The sequence below is a fragment of the Curcuma longa genome, chromosome 6, assembly GCF_044706935.1.
Source record: "Curcuma longa cultivar G26 ecotype Majalengka, Jawa Barat chromosome 6, ITB_CL_G26_1.1, whole genome shotgun sequence".
NCBI lineage: Eukaryota > Viridiplantae > Streptophyta > Magnoliopsida > Zingiberales > Zingiberaceae > Curcuma > Curcuma longa.
In genome coordinates, this window is record NC_133866.1 from 3,296,179 (window position 1) to 3,312,244 (window position 16,066).

Below are 16,066 nucleotides of genomic sequence, written 5' to 3' on the forward strand. Positions count from 1 at the left end.
TAAAGCTAGAGAGATTTCTCAGTTTTTTTGTAACAAGCAAAGTTTTAATTTTTTTGTAACCTAAATTCACTGTATTTGACATCTGACAACTTTGATATTCGTGTGTAATGACTCATATTTGTTCACTAGTTTTGCAAGAAATTAATGAAGTAAAATTTCCTATTTATTATAATTTTTGGTTAAATTTTTCTATTTATTTATTTATAAAAACTATTGCATGCTGAAAATTCTATAATTGTACACTCAAAATTTAAACTGTCGGGAAATTATTTCGCGGCACTTTTAGCAAACCGCCGGGAAACCATTTCGCGGCGGTTTTGCAAACCGCCGGGAAACCATTTCGCGGCGGTTTTGGCAAACCGCCGGGAAACCATTTCGAACTGCCGGTAAAAAGAACCGCCGGGAAAGTATTTTGAACCGCCGTAAAAAACAACCGCCGGGAAATCATTTCTAACCGCCGTTAAAAGAACCGCCGGGAAATCATTTCTAACCGCCGCAAAACAAACCGCCGGGAAATCTATTTTAGTGGCGGTTATTCCAGTGGTTTTCTAAAACCGCCGCTAAATGGTTTAACGACACCGTTATCCGCGGCGGTTTGGTAAACCGCCGGGAAATGGTTTTGCGGCGGTTCCAAACCGCCGCTAAACGATTTTTAAACCGCCGGGAAATCCTTTTTTTCTTGTAGTGTATTATGTACATGTTATTCATTTCTTCTATACATGTTACTTTAGCTCGTACTCTTTTATTATTCCTGTTGTTTACCCTTACATGCACTTTATTCCTGTACATACTGAGTATCTAATGCTCACTACCCAGACCCTGGGGTTGTATTATTTTCTCCCCAAGTAGCAGATAGGTTTACTTGGAGCTTGGAGACTCGGTCGGCTGCTTCCATCTCACTTCAGGAGGTTTATGTAGTGATTGTGGTTGAATTTGAGTATATATTTTGTATTTCATGGACATGGACTGTAGTATGTTGGTTTTGCATTTGTGGTTATTCGTTTTATTGGATTTACGCTATTTCTGCTACGTAAACTTACTTTTGTTGGTTGGTATGCATGTGATAGTGGTTATGTGACCGTGTAGGCCTTATAATTGCATTTGTTGTGTGTGTTGTGATGTTTTGTTGGACGTGTTGTCCTTATTCAGGCCGTATGTGGTTGTGTATATTTGCATGTATTTTAGGAAAGGTCATTGTTACAGGGGAGAAGCTGTCAAATTTTTTTCGAATGGCTTCCCGGGACGTGACACATGATAACTTCATCTTCTTCAATGCATGATTAATCCACATTAATCATGCATGATGAATCAAACTTTATTCATCAACTTGGTTTAATTTGAGTTTAACTCAAAATCAATCAACTTGAGTCGAACTCAAGTCTCGACCATCTAATGAGCTTAATTGTTCCTTCAGTCAAACTAAATTGAACCCATTTCCAAAATAAAATATTATTTGTGTGACCTAATAGGTTCTCATAACGTTGACAATATCTCTAAAACCCATTTTAGAAACATAAGCAATGAGTGACATCTAGCAATGCATTATTGCTACCTAAGTGACAAGAATGTTCAGATCCGACATAACCTTCGTGACTATGATAATGTATGACCATGTCCTTCTATTCTCGATATCTAGATTGATCAATGAGGCATAGACTGTATCATTTTCTTATCAATCTTTTTGTTTCTTAATCCCCAAGTAGACTCACTCAAGCAAATAAGCTCAATATCTCATATTGCCTCATTTGAGCATGGTCATGCATTTCGTGGTCTCACTCTATTAAGAGGCCTCAAGATATCACTCCCGTCATATTGGAGGGATAGATTCCATCTCATCACTCACATTCCTCCGTATAATTTGTTACATACTCAGTGATCACCCTTATAATCCACCCTGTTATGGGTGACGTTTGATGACACGAAAGTACATAACTCTTTATGTAGGGAATCGTAGTGATTTCAAGTCTAAGGACTATTCATACTAATAGTCACATGAGAAAATTTATGACACTCATATAACGATCCATAAAACTTTCTCATGGTGGGTCAATTCAGTATACATTCTCTAATATAAATCCATGTGTCAATTCGATATCTCATATCCATGACTTATGAGATCAAGTCATCCAGTTGACTTACATATTAGTCTCAACGCATTAATATTATCCCTGAATATTAATGCTTGACTAAGAATGATTAAGAGTATAGTATTCTCTACATCATCTCACTATCTACTCAAACAATCGATATGATGTAGATTAGAACTAGCTATCCAAGGATATTATTATACTTACTTATTTGGAACAAATATAAAGTAAGTATAATAAAAAAAAACTTTGCCATTATTAATAATAGAATATGATACAGTTCCTAGTCAATCATCACATAATTGGCTCTAGGGCTACTACTAACAATTTGAACATCAGTCGATTATTTAAACATCAGTTGACTAATTCTATAAGTCAAATCAAGCATCTGAGTTGATATGCTTATGTTTGACTTTCGATCAATATCAATCGATTGATGCAACTCATCAATCAACTTAAGCAATTGAATTTGACTTGCTTCTGTTTGCTGCAAACTTTCATTAGTTGACAAATACAATTCATCAATCGAATCAAGCAGTCGAATTTGATTTACCTTTGATTGTTCTTGATCAACATCAATAGACTGATACCCATGATCAGTTGTAAAATACGGTAATTAAAAATAAAATAAAATAAAAGAGGGTTAAGGGATTCGGGTGTAAAACCCGAAACCCATTAGGAATCCATAACCCCCTCTACTATTTTTACGCCCGAAACACACGAGCGTTTCTTCTCCTTCCTTCACCTGTCGCGCCCTTTACTTCTTTCACCGGAAACGCACAGCATCTCAATCACTTCTCCCCTCCTTGCTCGCGCTGCTGCTGCCTCGTCTGAGGGAAACCGCCATCCTCCGCATCTTCCTTTTCCCCCTCTTCTTTGTGCCCTAGCCGACGCCGCTCCGCCACTGTCTTCAGCCTCCTTTGCCGCCGTGCCTCCTCTCCCTTACGACAAACCCTAGTTGGGGAAGGGCTCCTCTCGCTCGATCCGGCCACGTACTGCTTCGGCTTTGGCTGTGGGTTCTCGGAGGTAATCTTCTGCAGAGATCTAACAAAAGCCGCTGGTGGATTAGGGCTCGGATAGGTCTTATTTGGTAAGGGCTGAAATTCTTATTGGTTGTGATGGATCCCTTTTGGTTTCTGGGATTTTTCGGTTGGATTTCTGAAGGTTGCTTTGATTCGGCAGATCGAAGAGAGATATCGATGGATTTTTCTTGGGTTTCGATAGCGAGCCTGGAAGCGGGTTGAGCAAGGATTTTAAGGCACAAATCTACGAGGTCAGTTCCTGTCACTCTATCTTGAATGACTAAGATCAGTTAGCTTTGGGGAAAAATTGTAATGTCCAGATGTAGGTGCTTGCGTGCATTAATATCATAAATATCATAAGAGGGAGCATTACGTGTTACATGGATATTTTGTGGCCATTGCTTAGTCTTCACGAGCTTCGTGCAAGTTGCATATGTCCAAATGGGTAAATTATGAGGTGCACATATAATCATAATTTGGTTCCCTTGCCTTGTTTCCACATGTGGTAGGTGTTTATGATGCCATTTCTGTGAAGAACACTAGCATTCACGTGTAGTCTATTAGGTTGAGAACAGATTGCTCAAATAGGATCAAATCATGAATTGAGATGGTTTGTAATTGGGAATTTTGAATAATATACAAACTATGAGGTGACTTATTAATGTAATGGAGCAGGACATCATAGGGTTGTATGGTTGGATTAGCTTAACTATGGGTTAGGTTAACTTGGATGTGGTTAAATAATTTTAATAAATAGCTAGGATTTTATTAGATAGGAGAATTTTTATATATCATGGTAATTAGAAAAGTTAATTGTTCTAATTACAGGATATTGAACCGGATTTCTGGACGGAGATTTTCCTTATTAATACGGACTACAATCGGAAGGCGGGTATCTTATCTTATCTTATCTTTTTAGATAAGTTATTTGACATGTATAGGGTTGCTATAGCTAGTAGTAATTCTGTTTATGCTTTTATATATGCCTTGGTATCATTACTTGCTCATATATGTTGTACATCATTCTTACATGATACCTGTTTAGTTCCTTAGCATATTGATACTTGCCATGCGTATATAGGTTCATCAAAGTAGTGATATACCGTTCTTTATTGGGCATTATCTATCCACTAGATATACCTTGTATGCATTAGCGTCATGCACCATCCTTGCATGATTGCATGCTAGCGATCGTCGGCTCCTTTGTAGTTGAGTCCGTCGCCAGTTACATGATCTGCACACACTGCCACTCATGGGTTAGTGGTACATCAGGAGGGTGTGTGCAGTTGCTCTGTCAAGGCTCCGCTCGGTCGCTCAGGGGTAGTGGTTCCGCAGCGTGGTAGCATGACAGGGATCCCTCCTTCGCATTATGAGACGAGGAGATGAGAGCTTTGCTCCCCCATATTACTTGGGGCAGGAGGATAGGTGTACTTCGACAGCATCCTGTCCACTCGGTCACTCAGGAGCAGTGATGGTAGAGTGCACAGTTGTCATAGCCCTACCCACTCGACCTCACCATCGTGGTGACGGTGGCTGACTGGCATCAGGAGTGACCATGTCATTGCATCATGTGCATACTGCATAGATTGCATTTATGCTTGCTGCATTTTTGTTGTTGCATATGTTTGACATGCACATACAGGAGGCCTGATGCATTGGTAGGTGATTCTGGTATGTACAGATCTCCCATTCTTCCAGTTTTGCATTTCTTACTATCCTTTCCAGAGACTGTACTGTTATGACTATTACTGCTAGGGATAGTTTACTATACATGTCTACTAGATATCCGCTGAGTTCGTTGAGCTCACTCCGTTGATTTCATTCTTTTCAGGTTGATGTCAGTCTTGGAGAGCCGCCCTGCTAGTCCCTTATCGAGATGCCTTCGACACATTTTGGTTTTGTTTCGATTTTAGTATTTACTTTTCAGAACTTGATCTGTCTTGTGGAATTTCATATAGATATGTTTCGGTTTGTGGTATGCATGCTATAAAATAATAGTTGTGGATCTTATTTCAGTTTTAATACTTGTGATGTAGTTTTGTTATGGTTATGGATTGTAGCCGTGTAGGCTTATTTGTGGCCTTGTAGGCCTTTTGTTATATATGTATACAGGGAATTGTCAGCGTTACAGGGGAGAGGCTGCCGAAATTTTCGGTCAGCCATCTCCCGGGGCGTGACATCAGTCGACTGATATTGAGTAACAAAATATCTCTAGGGCTAGTACTAACAATTTGAACAACAGTCGATTATTTAAACATCAGTTGACTAATTCTATAAGTCGATTCAAGCATCTGAGTTGATATACTTATGTTCGACTTTCGATCAATATCAGTCAATTGATGCAACTCATCAGTCGATTTAAGCAATCGAATTTAACTTGTTTCTGTTTGTTGTAAACTGTCATTAGTTGACAGATACAATCCATCAATCAAATCATGCAATCGAATTCAATTTACTTTTGATTGCTCTTGATCAATATCAATAGACTGATACCTATGATCAGTCGACTAATATTGAGTAATAAAATATACTCTAAATGAGCTCTATTTCACATCAAAGATCGTCTCATTCTAATATCTGAATTAAAAATTATGATTTTTAGAAATTTGCTCTAAATTATGATCTTTCATATTGAAGCCGTGGTTGAAGATCATGGTGTTTTTTTTAATTCCGGACGAATAAATTCATTAATTCAATTTAATTTGTGTTGTTAATCCGTCTCAATCAAAGCATAATATATTAATTATATTATTATCGATCAAAGAGCTAGAGCATGCATAAATTAAGTTAAGAAGGTCATGGGCTTTATGGATTTTCTCTCACGTTTGGGGTTCTGCTAGAATTTAGCATGAGCCAAGCCACTCGATCGATGCATGTGGAGTGAAAAAGCAGGGCCGTTCGAAAAGATTGATCAGATCAATGCACTTGGAGGATCTGGAGATCAAGAAGGAAATAAAGCAGCTCAGTTAGGAAAAATATTATAAAATTAAATTTTAAATAGGAAAAATAAAAATGTCCTTAATTATTATAATCATTAATTAAAAGGTCCATTTTTAAAAATAAAATAAAATAAAGCCCCTAATTAAAATAATTTTAATCAAATTTAAATAATTTTAATAATAAAAAAATATTTTGTATATAATTAATATTGCTAATTAACCAAGTTAAACTAAAATTTTTAATTTATTTTAATATGTAATAATAGTTATTTCTTATATAGGTTGCATGGTAAATAAATCAAATTTTATAATATTTAAATTTATTTAATAAAATAATCAAACTGAGTCAAACCTAAAATAAATTAAACTGTTGATAAGATAATCAAGTTGAGTAAAATTTTATGATGTTCATGTTTTTTAAATCTATTTCAAAAGTATAATAAAAATTTATTAAATATTTCAATGATATAAAAAAATACTAAATTTTCATTTCAATAGTGTTAGCCATATTGGAAGATACTTGGAAGAGAGACTCCTCGATGCTAATATACCCATGAATTGCTCCTTGCTTGTGCGCCTTCTCAGGATTTCCAATCCCGTATGCTTAAATTTCTTCATCTTCTTCTGATTTGAGAGAAACCCTTCGAATCTCCTCTCCGGCATCGTCATTTGTAAGTTAATCAGTTCCAATCCTGTCGAGCCATGGAGCAAGTGATTGTTTTCATTGGTGCTCTCTATATGCGTAGAATCTGCCCATATGTCAAACTCGGTATTGCAGTTATTGCACTTCTTCATCAACTCGGCCAATATCGTAATCGACGACGGATCTTTCAGATTGAAATGGAGGTTGAAGATCATGTCGTCCTCTCGATCTTTCAGACGTCTACATTCATCAATTCTTGCAACTAATATCTGTCGATCAAAGTATAAATTATGTTAAGATTATGCATGCATAAAAATTAAAGAACATCAGTTTTATCGATCGATCTCCTCTCACCTTTTGGGCTCCTATCACGTTTTGGGCTGTGCTAGAATTTAGCATGAGGCAAAAGAATCCCTTTAGGAAAGGGGCTCTGAAAAGATTCTTCAATGCAACTGAAGGATCTTTCCACCGCATGAAGGCGAGAAGTAACGACGCGGTCCGAGCCTTGGGCGCTTCGATGTGAAGCTTATTGACGACGTTGACAACGAGGGACTCGAGCTTTGGGCCGCAGACGTTGATGGCGCGGACGTAGGGGATCGTGTAGAGCAGGACTAGATGCTTGAGGGAGGCGGAGTGGATGCTGAATTTGTCTATGCCGCGATTGAGACCGCAGCAACGGACGAGTTGCAGAGTCTCGAGAAAAGGGCAGGAGGCGAAGAGGTTGCGCAGGAAATCATCGTGAAGGACACAAAATTCTATTTTGATGGAGGTGAGGAAGGCGCAGCCCAAGGGTGAGGAGGGGCGGTGATAGAAGCGTTTACACAAATAAATCCTGCGCAAGCAGAGAATCCGCAGGGACGTGATGCTGAAGAAGCCGGAATCCTCGCCGATGAGCTTTAACCCGCCATGTTTCCAGTAGTGGGAGGTTTCGAGGATGAGGTCTTGCACGCCCGCCTCGACTAAGCCCTCGATGAGCAGCTGGTCGAGACGGTTGGGAAAATCGGCGTCGTCGTGGAAGACGATGTGGCATTGGCGGATCAGGGCACGGGGGAAGGTGAACTCTTGGTGGACGTCGACGCCATCAGATCTAGAGGGGCTCCCTACTTCGAGGCGGAAGGTGTCGAGTCGGGGGATGGAGGGGAGGAGGTCCCGGAAGCGGGAGCAGACGGCGGAGAGGGCGACGCGCTGCTTGATGGATAGGAAATTAGATTGGATGAAGATGAGGAGGTCTTCGGAGAGGGAAGTAAGACGGTCCTCCGGCGCGCCTTCTTGCTCACACCGGCGCTCGTAGTTGATCGTCATCAGAGCGTCGGGATGGAAGGAATTGCCTCTGCTGCCTTCTCACTATTTATCGCTGTGGGCGGCCGGCGATTTAAACGCGGTGCCACTGGCTGTTTTAATTTAAAAAAATAACAGATTATATAAAATATATATAATTTTGTTTACTAACCTAATAAATATGATACGGATAAAAAAAAATACGGTATTAAATGTTTGAAATAGTAATCAAGAATAAATCTTATGAAAAAAAATTAGTTATTTGATTTAGATAATTTAAATTTATTCTTTTACGTTAATCGGTCAATTAACTAACAATTATAGTAAAAAATTTAATATTTTTTAATTTAGATTTAGTTTATATTTCTTAAAAGAATATAGTGAATAGTTCTAATCGTTTCGCCATTCAATACTGTGTATTTGAATATGTAGTGAAAATTTTAATTTAAACTTGTGGTAACATGTACAATTTCAAAATTTATTTGGTCTCAGTCTCAAGAAATTTTTTTAAATTCATGCTCATAACTCAAGTTGTGTAATTTGCAACAAAGGTACAATTCGAAATTTATTTGGTATCCGTTGGTTGAGAACCATTTATGAAAAGGTAAATAAGTTACGTAATTCTGACATAGTGTCAAGGAAATCCTTAAATATTTATTGAGCCATCTCTAACTTCTTTTATTTATCTCATCCTTTTCAATTATTCTGATCTTTTTCTTAGGATAATTGAAAATATTTTTCTTATTTCAAAATCCTTTATCTTTTCTTTGTAAAATCATTGAATTTAGACATTATTTCGTAATCCTTACTCCTTTCAAAAGGACAGCAACATACCTTTTATTTTTTGTTTTTTTATATATAAATGGAAAACCCATAGAAATAGAATACTGAAAATTGATTTCATAGGAGATTTTTATTTTTTTCACTTGTTTCAAGTTTAAACCTTTATTTTTTTTATTTTATATTGATATTGAACATATGTTTAGAAAGTTGATTAACTTATTGATTGATTAGCATTGACATAGATTCTTCCCTTTGATAAATAAATTAATTTTTTCTACTCGAACTCTATCACGTACTATCAATCTACAAATTAGACTAATAAAACAGAACAGATTATGTCGAGACAAAAATATCTTTATTTTTTTATAGAAAATGATGGATGTAAACCATTAACAATACAAATATAATTTAAAAAATTAAGCTCCTTCCTAGGTCAAGTTCCTGAGGTGGCTACTTGTCTGGCCTCATAAGAGATCTGACTCTGGTTTGGACATCAGATTTATCTGATTTAATTTTTATTTTCATTTTATATGATTTATTTTTGTTGTAATGTAGATTAATTATAATTATCTAATTAATACATTTCTTTTTAATTTATATAAATTTAAAATAGAATTATATTCTTTTTAAAACAATTTAAAATATATTTTTTTACAAATATAATTCCAAATCAGATTCTATTTTTAATTTGTATTTATTTTTATATATAAATTTTATTTTAACTTTCATCTCAATTTTTTATATTATCTTTTATTTAAATAAATTGGATTAGTAATTTCTTAATAAATCCGTCTTTGATTTATTTATAATTTAAAACAAATTTTAATTTAATTTTACAAATCTATCTATAAAATCTTATTTTATTAATCATAAAAACATGCATAAACAGCATAGATTAATGGTATTGACGCTGACGGAGTTTTAAACAATGACATACACATGTCCAACATTTCTTCGTTAGATTATTTAACAAAGGGTGTAAAATATTGAAATGAAGAGAGAAAAATAATAAATATTAAAATTTCATTTTCAACCTAAGGGATTTAGGTAAATATTAATAAATTTTAATTCAATGAAAAACGAATAAATGAGGTCATGAAAATAAACATGGGCAAAAATAAAAAAAATCCCTTTATTTCTAAATCATTAAAAAAACCTCTCATTTTAATTTTTTTTTTAAATCAAAAGAGCATTATCTCGTTACATTGTTCTGTTTTATATATTTATCCAAATACATTTTAGTAGTTTAACACTACTATTTTCCATCTTAAATCTCTTATCTAATTTTGAACAGGTATTATAGTAATTATGAAATTGTTATGCTAAAGGCCGAACAAAAATCTCGTTGTTGCTTTTATAAGTTAAAGGAGAAAATATAAAGTTAATAGTAGAGACATCGATCTAGATTGAAGCCGTCGGATTAATCCGTTCCACCAAATGATTTAGACGAATTGGTTAAAATTTTATTAATCTATTTTAAGTTGAATTCAGATGGATTGAGTCGAACCGCCTAAGCTTACAAGCTTAAGTTGGCTCACAAGATGAAAATTTATATTTTTTAATTTAAAATTAAATTAAAAAATTTATTGTACTAGTGGGCAAAACATAAAAATATTCAATTTGACCGATGTAAATCATAATCTAAACTTAAATTTTTTTATTATTTTTATTTTTTTGATAGTCCCGTGGATTAGCCCGCCTAACTTGTAATCCATTTTGAATTGAGTTGGGTTGAAGATTTTTCAATCCACTAAGATGATGAACCATACGATGGATTAATCCATCTCATCGTAAATTGGTCAATTTGACAAGCTATACTTAGGCAGTTGTAGAAATCTTAACTTTATTCTTTTCCTTACTTTTGTGACTGCGAAAAAACAACAATAGATATTTGGCCGTGGATATACTATAATCCAAGAGATTCTAGTTACGTTGTGACGTGCGATGAAATAAAACTCTGTGGAGATAATGACGATAAAATTATAGAGTTTAAGAAGGAAAGAGCGGAGATCAATCACGTGGGACTGTTAGAATGGTGAATTTTGAAAAAAAAAAAAAAAAAAAAGGAAAGAGCATAGGGTTAGGAAGAATTAACACTTAAATTAAATTGTTCCGGCAACTAATACATCTTAATCCTATTGATCACGATTTATTCTTCCTAATAAAATTTTAAAACAAAACTAAATTACTCTTTCAAAAAATGAACAAATAAAAAATACACACTAAATTTTCATTTCAATACAATTAGCAATACTAGAAGATACTTTGAACAGAGACTCCTCCGATGCTAATGTATCCAAGAACTGCTCCTTACTGGTGCGCTTTCTCAGCATTTCCAATCCTGTATGCTTAAATTTCTTCATCTTCTTCCGATTCGAGAGAAAGCCTTTCAAATCTCCTCTCCGGCATCATCATTTGTAAGTTAATCAGCTCCAATCGTGTCAAGCCATGGAGCAAGTGTTCGTTGTCATCGTCCCTTCCTGTTTCAGTGCTGCTGCTCTGCATACGCGTATAACCTACACGTATATCAAACGTGGTATTGCTAGCATTGCACCTCTTGAGCAACTGGGTCAATATCGTAGTCGACGATTGATCTTTCAGATTGAAGTCGAGGTTGAAGATCATGCCCACCTCTCTGTATGGAGAAATAAATTCATCGATTCCTGCTAATCCCTGTCAATCAAGGCAAATTAGGTTATGCATGAATAAAGATTAATTAAAGAAGGTTAGCTTTATCGATGGATCTATCTTCTCTCACGTTTGCGGTTTTATTAGAATTCAGCATCAGGCAAGCGAATCCCCTTAGGAAAGAGGCTCTGAAAAGATTCATCAATGCGACTGAAGGATCTTTCTGCGACCTGAAAGCGAGAAAGAACGATGCGGTCTGCGCCTTGGGCGCTTCGATGTGCATCTTATTAATGACTTGGACGACGAGGGAGTCGAGCTTTGGGACGCGGACGTTGATGGCGCGGACGACGGGGACCTTATAGAGCAGGACTAGATGCTTGAGGGATTGGCGGATGTTTGGATGCTGAAATCCATACTGTAACAACAGTTGAGTTGTAGTGTCTCGAGGAAGGGGCATGAGGCGAGGAGGAGGCCCAGGAAACCATCGCGAAGGAGGCAAAATTCGATCTTGAGGGAAGTGAAGAGGGGGCAGGCGAAGGACGAGGAGGGGCGGCGTCTCCACAGTCGGATCGTGCGCAAGCAGAGACTCCGCAGGGACCTGATGCTGAAGACGTCGGAGTCTCTGCCGCCGAGGTTGAGCCATCCATAGCCGGTGGATTCGACGATGAGGTCTTGGACGCCCGTCTCGGCGAGGCCGTTGAAAAGCAGATGTTGGATGCGTTTGGGTGAATCAATGCCATTGTGGAAGACAATACGGCATTGGCGGACCAGGGCGCGGGGGAAGATGCGGTTTTGCAGGAGAGGCGCCAGCGGTGAGTCCGGTGACTTTGTGAAAGACGATATGTCATATCTGCTGGAGAGGATCATGCACGTGGACGTGGAAGGCGTCGAGGCGGGGGATGAAGGAGGGGAGGCGGCGGCGGAAGTCGGTGCAGAGGACGGAGAGGGCGACGCACTGCTTGATGGTGAGCAAGGATAGGATGGAAAAGAGGATGTCGTTGGGGAGGGAAGTGAAGCGGTCCTCAGGCGCTCCATCCTGCTGCTGCTGCTGCACATAGCGGCGTCCAGTTAGGCTGTCATGGCGGCGGACCGCCGGCGGCTCACGCGTGCTCTTGTCGTGGTCTGCCATCAATAGACGGGTGATGGCGTCGGGATTGAAATATCGGCGGCGCTGTAAATTTTATAACTGATCAAATAAATAATAATAAAGATAAAAATTACAGTATTAAAAATTTCTGAAATAGTAAATTCAGAAAAAAAAAATATATTAGAAAGATTTGTTCTTAATTGATTGACCTCCGTAATTTTTAAATAGTAATTTTAAATTTAAGATCGTTATTTTATTTATTTACTTTTTTACATGCATCGTTATAATATCAATTAATAATTAAAATTAAAAACCTAACCGTCAATATCAATTAAAAATTAATATATATTTTTTATAATCCAATGGTCACGCTTTTGGTAGGATATCAATTTGGATGAGTTGAGTCGGATTGAAATAAAAATTTTATAAAAAAAATCTCAATTTAAATCTGAATTCACTTTGAAAATTCTAAATTTAAATCCAAACCTATATAATTCAACCAACCCGAATAATCTAATCGATTTTTAAAAAATATATATTTTAATTATTTTTGATAATTTATTATTTTTATCTTAATATTTTATAATTATCATATTAATATTTTACTATTAATGTACTTAAAATATTTTAAATTTCAAATAAAATTTGGTATTTCCTTAGACAAATACAATCTTTGAGGAATCTCTTAGGTATGGCTCAATTAAATTAAATCTAAAACTAGGACAATCTTTTTACCCTTTTAGCCTATTCCTAAAGATATGACCTTGAGTTAAACTTTAAAATGTAGTTTCATATACACGAGCTAATTTAAAGAATATCTACCATTTATTCATATGACAACAAGTGAAACATTGCATATGCAGCAGCTACATGAAATGCTTTTTAATCATGTTGAGTCGATTGTAGGAAGGTGCTATTTTATCAAGTATCAGAGAATAGACAAACAGATGTTCTAACAAAGGTCAGAATTGAATAGCAAAAGTAAATAACGAAGGCACAATTTATTAAAAAGTTACATAAATATGAAATTGCACTTACTGTAGCAGGCTCCAGAATGCAGCCAATGAGGTTAAACAAATCCCTGCAAACACACAAACCCCTTAACAAACCTACGAGAAAGAATACGAAAGGGAAATGCAAAGGGGAAACTCTGGTGCTTATATTCCAAATAAAACAATGAGGACAAAGCCACAACAAAATAATATATTGCAATGAAAAAGAAATATACAATTCTAAACTGCTCCACTAGTGTTTAAAGATTTACAATCATGAACTCTTCCCAAGATTTCCATCATTTTTCCAGCTTAGCGCGAGATGCCTCATGTTTATCACTAGCCACTTCATTTGGATTTCTGTGCTATGAGGTAGAACTTTCATATGGTTTTGGAAGCATACACTCTATGCCTCATTGCTTAGAATCTTTTGAATAAAATGGCATATATGAGCCCAATATCCACATAATTCACTGCATGATTGGCCCCAAAGGGCTAACATTTGAATCGAAAAGAGAGTAAACCAATTGGCAATGCAAAAGACATAGCAAGTGAAAGAGAATCAATATAACCTCAAACTGAACTAAAATAGTGAAATAGCAATCTCACTCAATCACAACAATATTCGCAATGGTAAATTCCAAAAGTTTTTCTGGTAATTCTCAATGTTAATTCTTTTCTGTTGGAACATGCCCAATTCATCACATTAACCTTACAAGTGCTTCCAAAACATACAATGATTAACTTTTTTTTTTCACTTACAGATAACAACAAACAATTCGTACTCAACGCAACAATCCACATTAAACAAAATTGCAGACAAGCCCCCTCATTTGCCTTCAAATTGGACGCAAACAAACTCCATTTCTAAGGATAGTTTGCTATCTAAAAGCATGAAACAAAGTAAGAATCTACCGCTATCTATCAATATAACCTACTTTCTCTCCGTTTCTTCTTGTACCATCCAGAGATCCAACTCATTTCTCAAACCCTCTTCCCAACCTCAAAGCGAAGAAGAAAACCTCAAAAGCGACAGACACATTCCCTACAAGAATCTCCGGGAAAAAAACAACGGCGGAGATCAAGAAGAAGGATGCGCGAGAGCGATCGCTGACCTTTTTCTCCTCGTGCGCCGCCTCCGCCACGAAGCCGTGAAGTTTAGGGTTCGGGCGAGAGGGAAGTTTAGGGAAGCCGGAGAGGAAGAGCCCGGACCGCGGCGTGAAGTGTAGACCGTCGGGCGAGAGGGAAGTTTAGGGTTCGGGCGAGAGAGGGAGCCGTGGTTCGGTGGGTAGGGTTTGGACGCGGTAGGGTGGGTAGCAGCGTTAAAAATAGAAAATATCGGCAGTTCTTGTAAACCGTCGGAAAAATAGAATATAGCGGTGGTTAAATTTTAAATCGCCACGAATTAAATTTTAAACTGTCGCGAATCACTAAACCGTCGCAAATCAAATTTAAACTGCCGCAAATCAAATTTAAACTGCCGCTAAAAATTTGTTTTTGCGATGATTAATTCAAATCGCCGGGAAAAAAGACAATAGCGGCGGTTTTAAAAATCGCCGGTAAATAACCGCCGCAAAACTGTGTTTTTTTAGTAGTGAAGGAATGAAGTTTCTTTTATAGGGATGAAGGACTACTCCCAAGAGGTGAAAGGTTTCTCCCAAGAGGTGAAAAGGCATGCGGTATGTCTTTTCACTTAAATATTATCAATTATCATTAATTGAGTTAATTAATCAATAATGTTAATTAATTAAATTGATATTATAACTATGATTAATTTGATTAATTGTTATAAATATTAATTAATTATTATTACTATCACTGATTAATATTCTTTTAATCAATCAATGAAATTAATTTCAATTTCACACCCTTTAATGGTTTCACATGGATTAACATTCACGTATACTTAAGTTAACGTTGATATAATTGTATCCATAAACTCAACTCATGCGAGCCACAATTTTTGTTCAATGATAAATCTCAGTCAGTCTCATAGACTCAATCCCTAGGGTGGCCGGCCCTGGTCCCACGGAAGTTTTCCACCAACCACCAGGGTAAATCGGGAAGCGCATACGGGTTAAAATGCAGATGTCCAACATCCTTTGATTGCGTTCATATATTTTTATTTTTATTTAGTTTTATTTTTTAATTAATTTAATTTATTATTTTTTTCATCAATACGATATTTGTTTCAATTTTATTTAATTTTATTTTTTAATCAATTTTGTTTATTATTTTTTATCAATACTTTATTTTTAGAATTTTATATAAATTTTATTTAGTTTTATTTTTAATCAATTTTATTTATTATATTTTTTTCAATTTTATATAAATTTTATTTTTTTAATTAATTTTATTTATTATTTTTTTCATAATACTTGTATTTTTTTCAATTTATTATTTTTTAAATTTTGTTTTTTTATTGATTTTATTTTTTTTGTTAATCAGTTTTTTTTTCAAATTTTTTATGAGTTTTATTTTTTTGAATAATTTTTTTATATGTTTATAATCTTTTGTTTATTTTTAGTTATAAATTTTAGTTAAATAATAAACAAATTTAATTTAAAAAATAAAACTAAATAAAAATTAATTAAAATTAAAATATAT

The 16,066-nt window shown here is 35.7% G+C and overlaps 1 long non-coding RNA gene and 2 pseudogenes across 2 annotated transcripts; 1 reads left to right on the plus strand and 2 right to left on the minus strand.

Moving 5' to 3' along the window:
• Nucleotides 1-2,837: 2,837 nt before the first annotated feature.
• LOC141830337 (uncharacterized) lies at nucleotides 2,838-5,153 on the plus strand. 2 transcript variants are annotated; one of them, XR_012601967.1, is made up of 4 exons: nucleotides 2,838-3,177; nucleotides 3,270-3,360; nucleotides 3,938-4,001; nucleotides 4,941-5,153. It is a non-coding gene; the product is annotated as an uncharacterized LOC141830337 (long non-coding RNA). The 2 variants fall into 2 exon arrangements; XR_012601966.1 differs by having other exon boundaries at nucleotides 3,938-3,997.
• Nucleotides 5,154-6,526: 1,373 nt separating this feature from the next.
• On the minus strand, nucleotides 6,527-7,993 carry LOC141831137 (uncharacterized; annotated as a pseudogene).
• Nucleotides 7,994-10,974: 2,981 nt separating this feature from the next.
• Nucleotides 10,975-12,509, minus strand: LOC141831138 (uncharacterized; annotated as a pseudogene).
• Between the last annotated feature and the right edge of the window lie 3,557 nt (nucleotides 12,510-16,066).